Raw genomic sequence first — 16,966 nt, 5'->3', positions numbered from 1 at the left:
GCCAAAATTGCACTTTCGGCCAACAACTCAAGATTTTTATATTTCGTGTGTAGATCTTGAAATATATTGTCGATGATAATATTTTCTGAGTGGATGATTTTGCAGAAATCCGTCATTAATCCAGAATTTTAAATGTACAGCAGCTTTTTCATTGCTAATACCTAACAGTTGTTTTGAGTAAGTATCGGTATATGGAACTAAAAGAATATAAATTAACATCTTCATTGTTAGTTGTATTTTCAACATTACGCCACCGTCGCAATGATTTTAAGCCCATTGTCGTCGGCAAAGTTATGAAAGGTTTTAACAGCAACTACTGTAAGCTTGCTGCCGTGAAGTGTTGTCTAAATAACTGTGCTCATAAGAACGTGTGTATTTTAATATTGTATGAAATCTACTTAGTTTTCGCTGGTTTAAATTAGGCTTTGTACACTTCATTTTTTGAAATAATCTTTTGATTTATTTATTAAATCAAAAACGAACAATAACGGTAAACACAAAAAAAATAATAAAGTTATACATATACCATAAATAAGATTTTTCGTGTTATTGTATGAATTGCCGTCAAGTAAAAGGTTCAATTTTATACATTCAGTAATCCAGAAATATATATTTGAAGTGTAAGTTTCGGTGGAAATAATCTGAATTCCTGAAAATATTCAGAATCGCGGCTGCCTGAATTAATAGCTTAAATTATGAGCAGCCGTCAATTTAAAACGTTAAAAATGCAGTGTCTAGGAGTTTCCGTTGCCGTGACTTGATGGGGTGTTATCGAAAATTAGACGTCAAATTTGGTATCTATTACCAGACTACTATATCACTATGAAGTTTATTAAGTTAAATTTTACACTTTTATGAAAATTGTTGGTAAGTCTAGTTAAGAATGAATGTGACAGAGATTTTCAAGTGTCAAAGCGCCTTTTTACCTTTCAAAACATCGATCTGAACTTTGTTATCTCAAATTCCGAAAGAAATATGTCATCGTTATCACAAATAAGATAATTAGGAAATTATATAGCTTATTGTAAAAACATTGGGGGCTTTCCAATGATTCGAAGGTAATCGAGATAATAAGTTTTACCCTGTGCGTTACGAAAATCAGTGGAGACCTATGAATTTTTTATACTCTCACAATACAGCATAAGTAAAAGTTTAAGTTACCAATTGTTTAATTGTAACACTTAAAACTAATCGAAGTATCTTTAGAGTTGTACTTATATGGTAAATATCGTCACCTAAAATGCAAAATAACGTAACAACATTGCGGTATAAAGTCAGTCGGAAGTTCAGAAATCTTTCATTTAGGTACATAGCGGCAGAAAGAATTATTGATCAGATTTAACCCATGTTTCGCACACGGGCTTATTATTATCATTATATAAAAAAAGTCTCTTTGAGTTTCTATAGCATATGTCACAAATTTTCGGTTATAAATTTAAACTTTAAAGCCAGTATTTGTGCAAGATTTTGTCTCGATACATCATTGGTGCTTAATTTTTATACTGGAAAGTTAAAGATTCAGATGGGATTTGAAATTGTATTATATTAAGGGTAGGCTTGGCTGTTGTAGACATATCAAGACAATGCCACCTTCCAAACTTGGTTGAAATCGGTCGAGCACGACTCGAATATAGGTTTTCTATATCCCATCGTCCCATTGTCAAGTTTTGACAGCGGCTTCTATTTATAAAGCTCTATAATACGATCGCGGATGCTAATATTTATATATCGGACGCATTTATTAATTAATTTATCGCACTTTTGGTATCTTCTAATATAACCATTATATGGGGCTGTTATCATCCTCGGATTTGTTTCGATCGAATATAATTATTGTATCTTATGTGATTTAGAGGATATGCTCATAAAACTTCTTAGAGGACAGGGACACGCCCATTTTTTCAAAATTTTGGTTACAGGTATCCCATGCTACTGCAATCTTCTGAGCCAAAATACAGTTTTATACCTTAATTTAGTTCTTAGTTATGTCACTTTATAGGTTTTAATGGCGTTTTGTGGACGTGGCAATAACCCGATTACGCCTATCTACGAACTCGTATTTTTTTTTTTTTTTACTAAGGAACGTGCAACCCCGTTTCATTAAGATGTCTCTATTTTTACTCAAGTTACAGCTTGCATAGATGGACGGAAGATCGGACGGACAGACATTGTGATTTCAAATCATTTCTTCATTCTGATCATTTATATGTATAACCCTATATCTTTTTCGATTAATTTTAAGTCATACAAACAACCGTTAGGTAAACAAAATACTATATTATACTCTATCTCAAGTTTTACTAGAGTTACAGCTTGTACGGGCGGACGGACGAGCGGACAGACAAACAGTCAAGCGGATTTAAACATTTCTCGTGATCCTGATCATTTATATATGTATATATAACCATATATCTATCTCGATTAGTTTTAGATGATACGTACAACAGTTAGGTGAACAAAACTATAATACTCGGTGGCAACTGATTGCAAGGTTATAAAAAATACATTGTTTGATTTTGTTAATTATTAGTTCATGTAAGCTTAAATAAAGCCCGGCGAAGCCGGTCGGATAGTAGTAGTAGCTAGTAGTTTCTATTTAGAGAATAGAAATAGCGAGTAATATTGTGTAATAATAATTGCAGTACCGAGAACAACTTGCCAACACCTTCACCGCTATTCATGCCGTCTTCTGGGCTTTTGCTGGATACTTTAGTCATTTGAGAATATTCTCGTTAGGTTTCCACGAAGAGGATCCCTGCATAATATATTTATACCTTCGAAACATTCAGTGCATCACAAAAACAAATATACACTGTGTTTATCCGTTTTATCATCAGAAAAAAAATGCCTAAGAACTTATAATAATAACCAGTTTTTTAATTTTTTCAATTATTTCATAAAACTTAAATTATTCATTTTCGAATTTAGAAAAAAAAGTTAAATAGCTAAAAATTACGTCACTAAAATATGTATGCACTACAAATAAATTACAATGGACATTCCATACTTTTTCATGTTCATATGAGCCAAAAATATTATACTTTCATTCATCCGAGAAAATAACAGAATTCCGGAATTTTTTTTTGTCCTTTAGTGTTGCTTATGAATGGCTTTTTACGGACATTTCACAGAACTCGACGAATAGTTTGGGGATCGCAGGTTTTACCAGTCTCATTTTAAATTTCTCTTCGCACCTTTGGGGCACTTTTCTTCGGGGTAGCCTGTATATTGTGCGTGATAATAGGTCTCTCCTTAAGATCAAATATTTTTGGCCGTCTAGATTTATTTTTTGTATTCCCCTCTTTTTGTATTTTTCTATTATTTTTTGAATAGTAGAATTACTTTTATTTATTATTTTTCCAATTTGCCTCTGACTTTTTCCTTTTGTAGTTTTATTATAACATCTGTCCAATTTATGAAAGATCCTTGTGCGCTGCGCCATGATCAAAATTTAATTGAAATTACGGATGAAAAATAAATTATATAAAGAATAAAATTGGCAACATAGTTTATTTGTCGATTTTCAAGTCAAGAAATATTTCAAAGAAAATGTTCAATATTCGTCTGATTTATGTGTACAGTCAATCCCGGTTAAGTAGTACTCCGCTTAAATGAAAATCAAATCCCTCCCTCATTACTCTTAACAGCCTATATTATATCTTGCTGCATCTCACGGTTTATTTTTTGAAATACATAGAAATTACTGTTTTAAGTACGACTCAAGTATCCGCAGTCTGCTTATGTACCATATTATATTTTTATTTTTAACTAACTATAAATATGTATCTGTATCTTTGATTGTGGCACATAACCAGGATTGACTGTGTTTGTCAACGAATGTAAAAAATATTTTGTAATTCTGAAATATTTTTACGCAGCTGCGTCGATATGTATGCAAGCTCACACACAAACATACATATTTACGCTGGTTTGTAGACAAAGCTGTACAGCGGCAAATGAAGCGGTTTCGGTACAGCTCCGATTTTCTACCAATGACTTTTTGACAAAGATTGGTTGTCCGTGACAACGGAGTTTTTGTAAGAAACAATGGGTGTATATACATATTTACATACTAAATTGTGTGTATACAAATTTACAAACATAATTCGAATGATTCTTTCAAATTTGTTTACATGAACACAAAATTGCATACATACATATGTGAATATGTGAGCATTATGCACATGGTTTTTTTTAAATCTGTTTACTTGTACACATAATTATATGCATATGACTTAAGATTTTATCAAAACTTCAAATGCCCAAAGTAAATATGTAAAGCTTATACTACATATGTATATAAATATATAACAAAACAAGTAAGGAAGGGCTAAGTTCGGGTGTCACCGAACATTTTATACTCTCGCATGATAAAGTGATAATAATTTACATATTTTTTTATTTTGCTGTAAAATTAATTAGATTAGATCAATTTGTGTACTTTGAGCATTGAATTGTATTTTCATTTCCTAATGTATATATTATACAGAGAAGGCATCAGATGGAATTCCAAAAGGCTTATATTGGAAGAAGGCGTGGTTGTGAACCGATTTCACCCATATTTCGTACATGTCATCAGGGTGTTAAGAAAATATTATGTACCGAATTTCATTGAAATCGGTTGAGTAGTTCCTTAGATATGGTTTCTGGTCCATAAGTGGGCGTCGCCACGTCCATTTTCAATTTTAAAAAAAGCCTGGGTGCAGCTTCCTTCTGCCATTTCTTCCGTAAAATTTGGTGTTTCTGACGTTTTTTGTTAGTCGGTTAACGCACTTTTAGTGATTTTCAACATAACCTTTGTATGGGAGGTGGGCGTGGTTATTATCCGATTTTTTCCATTTTTGAACTATATATGGAAATGCCTGAAGGAAACGACTTTATAGAGTTTGGTTGACATAGCTATAGTAGTTTCTGAGATATGTATAAAAAACTTAGTAGGGGGCGGGGCCACGCCCACTTTTCCAAAAAAATTACGTGCAAATATGCTCCTCCCTAATCCGATCCTTTGTGCCAAATTTCCCTTTAATATCTTTATTTATGGCTTAGTTATGACAATTTATAGATTTTCGGTTTCCGCCATTTTGTGGGCGTGGCAGTGGGCATATTTTGCCCATCTTCGAACTTAACCTTCTTATGGAGCCAAGAAATACGTGTACTTAGTTTCATCATGATATCTCAATTTTTACTCAAGTTACAGCTTGCACGGACGGACGGACGGACAGACGGACGGACGGACAGACAGACATCCGGATTTCAACTCTACTCGTCACCCTGATCACTTTGGTATATATAACCCTATATCTGACTCTTTTAGTTTTAGGATTTACAATCAACCGGTATGTGAACAAAACTATAATACTCTCCTTAGCAACTTTGTTGCGAGAGTATAAAACACATTTATTAATTATAATTATATTAATCAAATATTTATGTAATATTACAAATATTACTTAATTATGCATTTCAACAGTTAAATTTGGAATTAATCATTAAATGGGTCAAATTGCACTTACATATCTATGAGTCAAAATTTCTCAAGTGTACCAACATTTTTTTGACGGTCGAGCTTTTAACGTTGAATAACGTTTTTCAGTTCACAACAATAAATAAAAAATACAACTTGAACAATTTTCCAAAATTTCAATTATTTTTCAAGTTATTGTTATAAACTTTTTTTGCATGAGTTTACAATTTATTTATTTTCTCAGGATGGATAGCATCTATCTTGCTCATTTTTAAAACAGCTATCGTTAATGAATTTCTCTTCCTATTTCAATTTTTTATTGACAGGAAAAACGTTATTTAAAAAAGTTATAAACAATTGTTATAAACAAATTGAAATAATTTAAACTTCTCAATCGATTTACAATATCGCTTCAATTTAATATTGTTGTACATTTTATAACACGTTATTGACAAAAAGAAAAACATGAAAACTTGCAACGCAACCGAAGTTATATTGTTTTTGCTCCTGATGTGTAATGCGTGAAGCGCGTGTCACAAGCTTCGGGCGCGATGCCGGGTTTGCGAGCGCGCCGCGACATGTTTCGACACGAAGCGATTCACGCGTGCTCTGTTTTTTCTCGGTGTTTACGATTTGTCATTTGTTTAGTTGCATATAGAGGAGCAATAAGCGACGTTTTCTCGTGTTCTATTAAATTTATTCGCTATAATCCCTGGCAGTGAATTGCATGTAATAACGAGACTGAGTGTACGATTCAGCATGCCAAGAGCGAGAGCGACAATAATCCAAACGAGGAAAATTCTATTGGGGATAATTGGATTAATCATCTAAAAAGAGCTCTTGCCAATCAAAATTCTCGAAATGAAAAAATTGCACTTCTGACTACAGTGCCTCTTGAATGGAGTGTTCAAATATTGAAAATTAAAATTTTTTTAGGTGCGAATTGATACTGCAGACTCTACCAACTGAACAGTTTCTGGAACTTCTTAGAGATGACTTGCTCGCAGTTGTGAAACATGATTTCTTAGCAAAGGCCCAAAGTGCTTATTTTGATCAGATAAAAAATACAGCAAACGAAGAGAGTTCATAATAACTTTGGATTTTGCTGAAAATTATACATGCCAAGTACAAAATGCCATTCAATCTCAACATTGGGCTAATGTTCAAGCGACGTTGCACCCTTTCGTTATTTACTACAGGGAAAATTCCGTTTTGAAAAATGTGAATTACGTCATCATTTCAGAACATTTACTTCACAATGCAAATGCAGTGCATTTTTTTATTTCGAAACTGATAGCTCATTTAAAAAATGAATTTGGTTCTGACAAAATAAAAAAAATTTCGTATTTCTCGGACGGCGCTGCTTCGCAGTATAAGAACAAATTTAATTTGATCAATTTGATAAAGCACGAAGAAGACTTTGGTGTCAAAGCTGAATGGCATTTTTTCGCCACTTCCCATGGTAAAAGCGCATGCGACGGCATTGGTGGTACCGTAAAAAGGCATGCCTACAGGTCCAGTTTGCAAGATGAGGACATCACTTCCCCAAAACTCTTATATCAATGGGCAAAAAAGTTTTTCAAGAAAATCGAGTTCAGTTATTCCACAATAAAAGAGCACACGACGCATAACAAGATTTTGGAAGCAAGATATCAAATGGCAAAAACTGCAAAAGACACTCGATCTTATCATTGTTTCTATCCACTTAATGCCGAACTTGCATGCAAAATATATTCTGCTTCAGAAAAATTTGTAACTGCAAGTGTTTTCAAAAAAAGGCTTAATAAAAATAATGTGGATTATATTATTGAAATAATCATATACACTTTATGTATATTTCAATATAAGCAATAAACAAGAACATGTGTCCGACTTATAACTCGTTTCCAAAGATTATTTTTCAGCGTAACATTGCGCTTACAAAGCTCGTGACACGCGCTTCACGCATTACACATCAGGAGCAAAAACAATATAACTTCGGATGCGTTGCAAGTTTTCATGTTTTTCTTTTTGTCAATAACGTGTTATAAAATGTACAACAATATTAAATTGAAGCGATATTGTAAATCGATTGAGAAGTTTAAATTATTTCAATTTGTTTATAACAATTGTTTATAACTTTTTTAAATAACGTTTTTCCTGTCAATAAAAAATTGAAATAGGAAGAGAAAGTCATTAACGATAGCTATTTTAAAAATGAGCAAGATCGATGCTATCCATCCTGAGAAAATAAATAAATTGTAAACTCATGCAAAAAAAAGTTTATAACAATAACTTGAAAAATAATTGAAATTTTGGAAAATTGTTCTAGTTGTATTTTTTATTTATTGTTGTGAACGGAAAATCGTTTATTCAACGTTAAAAGCTCGACCGTCAAAAAAATGTTGGTACACTTGAGAAATTTTGACTCATATGTACATATATACATTTGAGCTTTGTTATCAAATATGTACATATATGGAGAATATCCATAAATTATATCCATAGTCGCTTGCGCATTGTAAATATGCGAATCTGTAAGCGTACATCGAAATTAGCATCACTTTCCTCATTTAACACTGAAAATGCTCAATTCTGCTATTTTCGACCCCTTCATGTTAAATATTGGTGAAATCCGCTAATAATATTTGTGCGGTGAAATCCACTAATAGAAAACTCAACCCCTCCAAAAAGAGGAACATTTTGACAATCGGCATACCATGCTTCTTCTTCTTCTTCTTAATTGGCGAAGAAACCGCTTAAGCGATTATAGCCGTGTTAACAACAGCGCGCCAGTCGTTTCTTCTTTTCGCTACGTGGCGCCAATTGGATATTCCAAGCGAAGCCAGGTCCTTCTCCACTTGGTCCTCCCAACGGAGTGGAGGTCTTCCTCTTCCTCTGCTTCCCCCGACGGGTACTGCGTCGAATACTTTCAGATCTGGAGTGTTTTCGTCCATCCAGACAACATGACCTAGCCAGCGTAGCCGCTGTCTTTTAATTCGCTGAACTATGTCGATGTCGTCGTATATCTCGTACAGCTCATCGTTCCATCGAATGCGGTATTCGCCGTGGCTAACGCGCAAAGGACCATAAATCTTTCGCAGAATTTTTTCTCGAAAACTCGCAACGTCGACTCATCCGTTGTTGACATCGTCCAAGACTCTGCACCATACAGCAGGACGGGAATTATGAGTGACTTATAGAGTTTGGTTTTTGTTTGTCGAGAGAGGACTTTGCTTCTCAATTGCCTACTCAGTCCGAAGTAGCACCTGTTGGCAAGAGTTATCCTGCGCTGGATTTCTAGGCTGACATTGTTGGTGGTGTTTACGCTGGGTCCAAGATTTACGAAATTATCTACGACTTCAAAGTTATGACTGTCAACAGTGACGTGAGTGCCAAGTCGCGAGTGCGACGACTGTTTGTTTGATGACAGGAGATATTTCGTTTTGCCCTCGTTCACTGCCAGACCCATTTTCTGTGCTTCCTTGTCCAGCCTGGAGAAAGCAGAACTAACGGCGCGGGTGTTGAGGCCGATGATATCAATATCATCGGCATACGCCAACAGCTGTACACTCTTATAGAAGATGGTACCTTCTCTATTTAGTTCTGCGGCTCGAACTATTTTCTCCAAAAGCAGGTTGAAAAAGTCGCACTATAGGGAATCGCCTTGTCTGAAACCTCGTTTGGTATCGAACGGCTCGGAGAGGTCCTTCCCGATCCTGACGGAGCTTTTCGTGTTACTCAACGTCAGTTTACACAGCCGTATTAGTTTTGCAGGGATACCAAATTCAGACATCGCGGCATAAAGGCAGCTCCTTTTCGTGCTGTCGAAAGCAGCTTTGAAATCGACGAAGAGGTGGTGTGTCGATTCTCCTTTCACGGGTCTTTTCCAAGATTTGGCGCATGGTGAATATCTGGTCGGTTGTTGATTTGCCAGGTCTAAAGCCACACTGATAAGGTCCAATCAGTTTGTTGACGGTGGGCTTTAATCTTTCACACAATACGCTCGATAGAACCTTATATGCGATGTTGAGGAGGCTAATCCCACGGTAGTTGGCGCAGATTGTGGGGTCTCCTTTTTTATGGATTGGGCATAGCACACTTAAATTCCAATCGTTGGGCATGCTTTCGTCCGACAATATTTTACAAAGAAGCTGATGCATGCACCTTATCAGTTCTTCGCCGCAGTGTTTGAATAGCTCGGCCGGTAATCCGTCGGCCCCTGCCGCTTTGTTGTTCTTCAGGCGGGCAATTGCTATTCGAACTTCTTCATGGTCGGGTAATGGAACGTCTGCTCCATCGTCATCGATTGGGGAATCGGGTTCTCCTTCTCCTGGTGTTGTGCGTTCACTGCCATTCAGCAGGCTGGAGAAGTGTTCCCTCCATAATTTAAGTATGCTCTGGGCATCAGTGACTAGATCACCTTTGGGGGTTCTACAAGAGTACGCTCCGGTCTTGAAACCTTCTGTAAGCCGCCGCATTTTTTCGTAGAATTTTCGAGCATTACTCCTGTCGGCCAGCTTATCAAGCTCTTCGTACTCACGCATTTCAGCCTCTTTCTTCTTCTGTCTACAAATGCGTCTCGCTTCCCTTTTCAACTCTCGGTTTCTATCCCATCCCGCACGTGTAGTGGTCGATCGTAACGTTGCGAGGTAGGCAGCCTGTTTTCTCTCCGCTGCGACACGGCACTCCTCGTCGTACCAGCTGTTCTTTTGCACTTTCCGAAAACCAATGGTTTCGGTTGCAGCTGTACGAAAGGAGCTTGAAATGCCGTCCCACAGTTCCCTTATACCGAGTTGTTGACGAGTGCTCTCAGAGAGCAGGAGTGCAAGACGAGTAGAAAATCGTTCGGCTGTCTGTTGTGATTGCAGCTTCTCGACGTCGAACCTTCCTTGTGTTTGGTGGCGCGCGTTTTTTGCTGCACAGAGGCGGGTGCAAATCTTAGCTGCAACAAGATAGTGGTCCGAGTCGATGTTAGGACCTCGGAGCGCACGCACATCTAAAACACTGGAGACGTGTCTTCCGTCTATCACAACATGATCGATCTGGTTGGTAGTTTTTCGATCCGGAGACAGCCAGGTAGCTTGATGAATCTTCTTATGCTGGAATCTAGTACTACAGATAACCATATTTCGGGCCCCGGCGAAGTCAATCATCCTCAACCCATTAGGGGATGTTTCGTCGTGGAGGCTGAATTTACCGACCGTAGTGCCAAAGACACCTTCTTTGCCTACCCTGGCGTTAAAGTCGCCAAGCACGATTTTGACATCGTGGCGGGGGCAGCCTTCATAAGTGCGCTCCAAGCACTCATAAAAGGCATCTTTGGTCACATCGTCCTTCTCTTCCGTCGGGGCGTGGGCGCAGATCAGCGATATGTTGAAGAACCTCGCTTTGATGCGGATTGTGGCTAGACGTTCATTCACCGCAGTGAATGATAGTAATCGGCGACGGAGTCTTTCTCCCACCACGAATCCTACACCAAACTTGCGCTCCTTTATATGGCCACTGTAGTAAATGTCACAAGGACCTACTCGTCTCTGTCCTTGTCCCGTCCATCGCATTTCTTGGACGGCGGTGATGTCAGCCTTTGTTTTTACGAGGACATCAACCAGCTGGGCAGCGGCACCTTCCCAATTAAGGGACCGGACATTCCAGGTACATGCCCTCAATTCGTAGTCCTTATTTCGTTTGCCATGGTCGTCATCAAAAGGGGGGTCTCTCATCCGAGGCTGCTGTTGGTTTTTCATTGGGGTGAGCTTTTTACGTGGCGGGTCCCAAACCCAGCGCACAACCCTTGTAGGGAATTCTCACTTTAGCTCGCCTTCGAACGGATGTTCTTAGGCTACCCAGAGGATACTTGGTCAAAGACCGAAAGTAGTGAGCTGCTTGAGCCATGTGTAAAAGAATCGTTTCTGGCCACTCCCAAGTGAATGGCGATCAGAGAACTTTCCTCACTTGCGTGAACTTCTACACATGACTCCATCCTCCATCATTCCGTGTTTCCATCACATCATATAAGTTTCTTTGTTTACATAACTGCATTTAGTCGACTGTGTAACAAAATTGTTTGCTAATTTACATTTTATTTACATTATTTAGACCGTAAATATTGCACGAAAGTGTTTGAACAACCCGGACAATTTTTGTTACATACATATGTGTGTGGAGAATTAACTTTTACATCTCAGCGTCGAAATTTCACATCACTAATTGAACAGAGAAGGTACCATCTTCTATAAGAGTGTACAGCTGCTGGCGTACGCCGACGATATTGATATCATCGGCCTCAACATCCGCGCCGTTAGTTCTGCTTTCTCCAGGCTGGACAAGGAAGCACAGAAAATGGGTCTGGTAGTGAACGAGGGCAAGACGAAATATCTCCTGTCATCAAAAAACAGTCGTCGCACTCGCGACTTGGCTCTCACGTCACTGTTGACAGTCATAACTTTGAAGTCGTAGATAATTTCGTCTATCTTGGAACCAGCGTAAACACCACCAACAATGTCAGCCTAGAAATCCAACGCAGGATAACTCTTGCCAACAGGTGCTACTTCGGACTGAGTAGGCAATTGAAAAGTAAAGTCCTCTCTCGACGAACAAAAGCCAAACTCTATAAGTCGCTCATAATTCCCGTCCTGCTATATGGTGCAGAGTCTTGGACGTTGTCAACAACTGATGAGTCGACGTTGCGAGTTTTCGAGAGAAAAGTTCTGCGAAAGATTTATGGTCCTTTGCGCGTTGGCCACGGCGAATATCGCATTCGATGGAACGATGAGCTGTACGAGATATACGACGACATTGACATAGTTCAGCGAATTAAAAGACAGCGGCTACGCTGGCTAGGTCATGTTGTCCGAATGGACGAAAACACTCCAGCTCTGAAAGTATTCGACGCTGTACCCGCCGGGGAAGCAGAGGAAGAGGAAGACCTCCACTCCGTTGGAAGGACCAAGTGGAGAAGGACCTGGCTACGCTTGGAATATCCAATTGGCGCCACGTAGCGAAAAGGAGAAACGACTGGCGCGCTGTTGTTAGCTCGGCTATAATCGCGTAAGCGGTGTCTACGCCAATTAAGAAGAAGAATTGAACAGTGCTATTTACACTATTTTGGTTTTCCTGTGAGGAATCAAGACAGATCCTGGGTTCCACATAAATGTTGTGTAACGTGTGTGAGGCTCCTTTTAGGTTGGGCTAAATAAGAACATAGACATTTGTCATTTGCTATACCAATGATTTGGACGGAACCAGAGGATCATGTAAGTGATTGTTATTTTTGTTGGACTCAAACAAATGGTATTACCACCAAATCTAAACCCACTATCTACGATCCAAACTTGCCTTCGGCCAAGAGACCCATCCTACATAGTGTAGAACTGCCTGTGCCGATGCCTCCAAATCGATCAAAAGGTGAGAATTCTAGTCCGGAATTTGTTCTCAGTCAGCATAATAAGGTATCTGAAGATAGTGACTCAAGTTATGAACCGTCAACTTCAAAAGAACCACACTTATTGACACAACGTGATTTAAACGATTTAAATCTGTCTAAAAAACAGGCTGAGCTTTTGGGGTCTAGATTAAACGACTGGAATTTACTTTCTCTTGGTACAAAGATTTCTTATTTTCGACGTCGCACATAGGTTTCTGCTAGTGCATACTGCGGCTAAAAATATAAGGAGTTGTCGCAGGACAATGACATTTGAGACATCATTGTTTTGGATTCCAATCAAGAAAAAAATTAAAAAATCAAAAGCACGCCCCCCTTTTTACGCCCACCTCCCATATAAGGTGAAACTTAATTTTTGACCTACAGCACTGATTTTTGGTACATAGCATTTTTATGACATTATATACATATGTTGGTGTTAAATTTCAATAATATCCGCCTACTTTTACGCCCACCTCCCATACAAACTAAATTCTCTTTTATCAAGTCTCTTTTAGCAACTTTTTTACATCTTCGTGACATTCTAATTTTTTTAATTTTATTTTAGTAGTAGAAAAATGTTTGTGTACGGACCCGAAGACATTAATAAGTGATGCATCACATCTTCGTTAGTGGATATGCGTCCAATTCTTCTGGAATGATACATCCTATAGTTCCTGTAATCCTTGTTATATATATATTGCATACTTTTGGACGGTAACTTGCCATTTTAGAGTATCTCATTGTTTTTTTCAAGGGGAGCAATTTGGGGCAGCTGAATTTTTTTTTATCATTTAGCTGAGACTTCAGGCTTTAATTCGGTGTATGTATGTCGACAGCGGTAGACAGCGCTAAAAAGATGCACCACTTTGAATTTGAAGAACATTGAAATTTTGACGTCCAAATTATGTTGTTCCACAATATTTTTTATGCATTATTTTTTTTAATGGATTTTTTCTTTGATACATATTATAAATGAAAAATAATAATAAAGTTGAATTTCAATAGGTGTTTTATTGTATCAATGATTTGACTTTTGAGTGAATGGCGATCAGAGAACTTTCCTCACTTGCGTGAACTTCTACACATGACTCCATCCTCCATACATACGGCATACCATGCACCTTCTCTACAAATGTACGTTCTCTGGTTCACAATTAAGATATCGTAACTTCTCGCAGGGGTACTCGTCCGAGATGAGTTAGTTTCACCACAGACAATTATAAGCGTGTTTCACCACAGTTTTGCATCAGGAGACTCGAAAATAGCAGAATTGAGTATTTTCAGTGTTAAATGAGAAAAATAACTCCAATGTCAAGGAATGTACGCTTACAGATTGGCTTATTTTCTATGCGCAAACAACTTTGCTTGTAACAGTGGTAGACACATCATTTGTGACATGAAAATTGGTAGGTGTTTCTAATGCAGTTTGATACCCTGAAGTGCAATCTGAAAACAGAATTTTCCTATCACCCATAGATGTTCTGTAATCTGCGGCTTTAGATTTTACAAAACATAAAATTTCACTATATTGCATCATCTCATATTTTTATACGAACAGGGGTTTATCCGGTTTAGACCGGTTCTGCCTGCTTGTTTGATGTAAACAGCGTATTTTACGATCATTTTATTTTACAAAATGTATCAGTAGCTAACAGTGCCCGAATCGGTTACGTGTTTTATGTTTAGATAGCAAAACGTTTTTGAGTTCACATTCTTTCACGTTTTTGAAATTACTGTGTTTAAGATTTTTAGGTATAATGCCTACGCAGTGCGTAAATAGTGCCAACAGTTTCTGTTATGTGCGGAGAACTATCTTTTAAATCGCAAAAACGTAAATTTACTCCGCTTGTGCTAAAAGCTTACGAATTGTATTTTGGTGTTAAAGTTGGGGACGAAGACAAAGCATGAGCCCCTCATATATGTTGTAAAACTTTTATAACATTGTTAACAGCTTGCTTAAAAGGTTAAAATCGTAAAATGCCCTTTGCAGTGCCAATGGTTTGGAGAGAACCTAAAGATCATGTTACAGACTCCCTCACGAATATTAAAGGTATTGGACCAAAGGACCATCAGCTTAAAGACCTGTAAAACACAGTGAACAACTTCCTATTCCCAGAGCACCAGAATCTTGGAGTCTCGATGAAGAACTATAATCGAATAGCTCTTCAAGTGATGTTACAGAATCCGCAAAGGAAATGACAACCGATCTTTTATTTGATTTACCAGGATGTTCAACAGCGGCGCATCTAATTTCAGAGTGTGAACTTAATGACTTAGTTCGAGATCTAAGCCTTTCAAAATCGCAGTCCGAACCAGAGAATTGCAAAACTCACTTTTTCCTTGAATCAGCTCATACGCAAAAGTTTCTATTCAAGTCCAATCACTGAGCGAAACACAGCGTTGAGTAAAAATCAGCTCATGTTGCCGAATCGCTCATTCGCGTACAACGTGAGCCTTCGGTCCGAAATGCTTTGCTCACGTTTGCTCACTTCACGAAATATTTAGCTCATGCTCGCTCACTTTACGAAATGTTTAGCTCACTTTCGCTCAGTGATTGGAATTGAATAGAAACTTTTGCGTATGAGCTGATTTAAGGAAAAAGTGAGTTTTGCAGCTCTCTGGTATGTATATAGTTTTTGTATGCTTTGTTCGCGATCAGCTTATGTGTCACATGCATTGCACTAAGAATTTGGTACACAACTTATATTTTAGTATGTATTTGTCACCCCGTCGATATGGAGCAAGAAGATATTTTAGAAAAAATACGTACAAACGCCTACACATTGTCAGCTCGACATAAGGGAAGGAGCCATGTTTGGAATATATTATCTGAAATTATTAAAGAGGATGGCACTATTTGGAATGGATTTACATATATACTGCCAATCCTGTAACAATATTTTAAAATATTTGCCAAAAAAATCTTCAAATTTAAACATACATACATATGTATGTAAGTGCTGCAAATCGCTTAAGGAGACGGCGCTTTTAGTCAAGCACAGTGAGTTTATTCATATGCGTTGAGTTTGCTCATACCCATTGAGTTTGCTCATAGACGTTGAGTTTGCTCTTTTGTGTTTTTGTTTTCATTCAACACGATCATTGTTGAGCCGAATGAGCGAACGCTTGAGTAGAGCTGTTTCAACACGAGCGTGAATAAACTCAGAAAGCAAACGAATTTACCGCAATTGAGCTGAATTTAGCTCAGTAGCGAAAACATTCACGAATGCCATTTTGAGTGCTTGAGCCGAATGTGCTGATAGTTCGGGTATTGATCGTACATGAACATTTTTGCGCTCAACGGAAGCCGTTCTCTGGTCCGAACATTTAACATACAGACGAAAAGGTTGGAACCTTCTCCAAAGTGATGTAAATATTACTTTTTCCAGAAAAGACAGAAAGACCTCACAAATTGCTTTCTTCAAGAAGGGGATCTAGTATTCTTTTCAGAAGTTAACCTTTTGTTTAACGCACTAGGACAGAAACATGATCCACGTGATTGACGTATAGTCATTGATTCCTCCAAACTTAGTTTAAAGACGGTGTTGGTTCATAACGGTAACAAATATCAATCTGTGCGAGAATATGAGAGTTGTTTTAGAGCACATCCGTTATCGTGAGTAGGGTTGGGAAATATGTGGAGACCCAAAAGTAATAGCCTATCTTCTTGGAATGCAACTAGGATATACGAAATATTGCAGCTTCCTTTGCGAATGAGACAGCCATACAGGATACAGTCATTATCTACAGAAGCAATGACCAGTACGTCAGGCACTCACTCCGGGACAAAAAAACGTTACCAAATGGACAGAAATGGAAGAGGGTTCTTGTATCTCTTTCCAAGAGTCAGTGAAGCAAATAAGAGAACTAATGAAAGACAAAACATTTGAGCAAATGCTCAATGAAACTGAAATACGAGCCTGAAGGGCTTTTAGAAGCGCTGTTAAATTTTTTATTTTTTTTGGAAATGTGAAAGCTGACAACTACAAAGATCTTGTGACTGAACTACATACTGTCTATAAAAAAAATTGGTTGCAACATGTCCCTTAAAGTTCACTTTCTGGACCCCCATCTGGATTTTTTCCCCAAAAATTTAG

This window comes from Bactrocera tryoni, unplaced genomic scaffold (genome assembly GCF_016617805.1).
Source record: "Bactrocera tryoni isolate S06 unplaced genomic scaffold, CSIRO_BtryS06_freeze2 scaffold_25, whole genome shotgun sequence".
Taxonomy (NCBI): domain Eukaryota; kingdom Metazoa; phylum Arthropoda; class Insecta; order Diptera; family Tephritidae; genus Bactrocera; species Bactrocera tryoni.
This window is presented reverse-complemented; position numbering follows the sequence as displayed.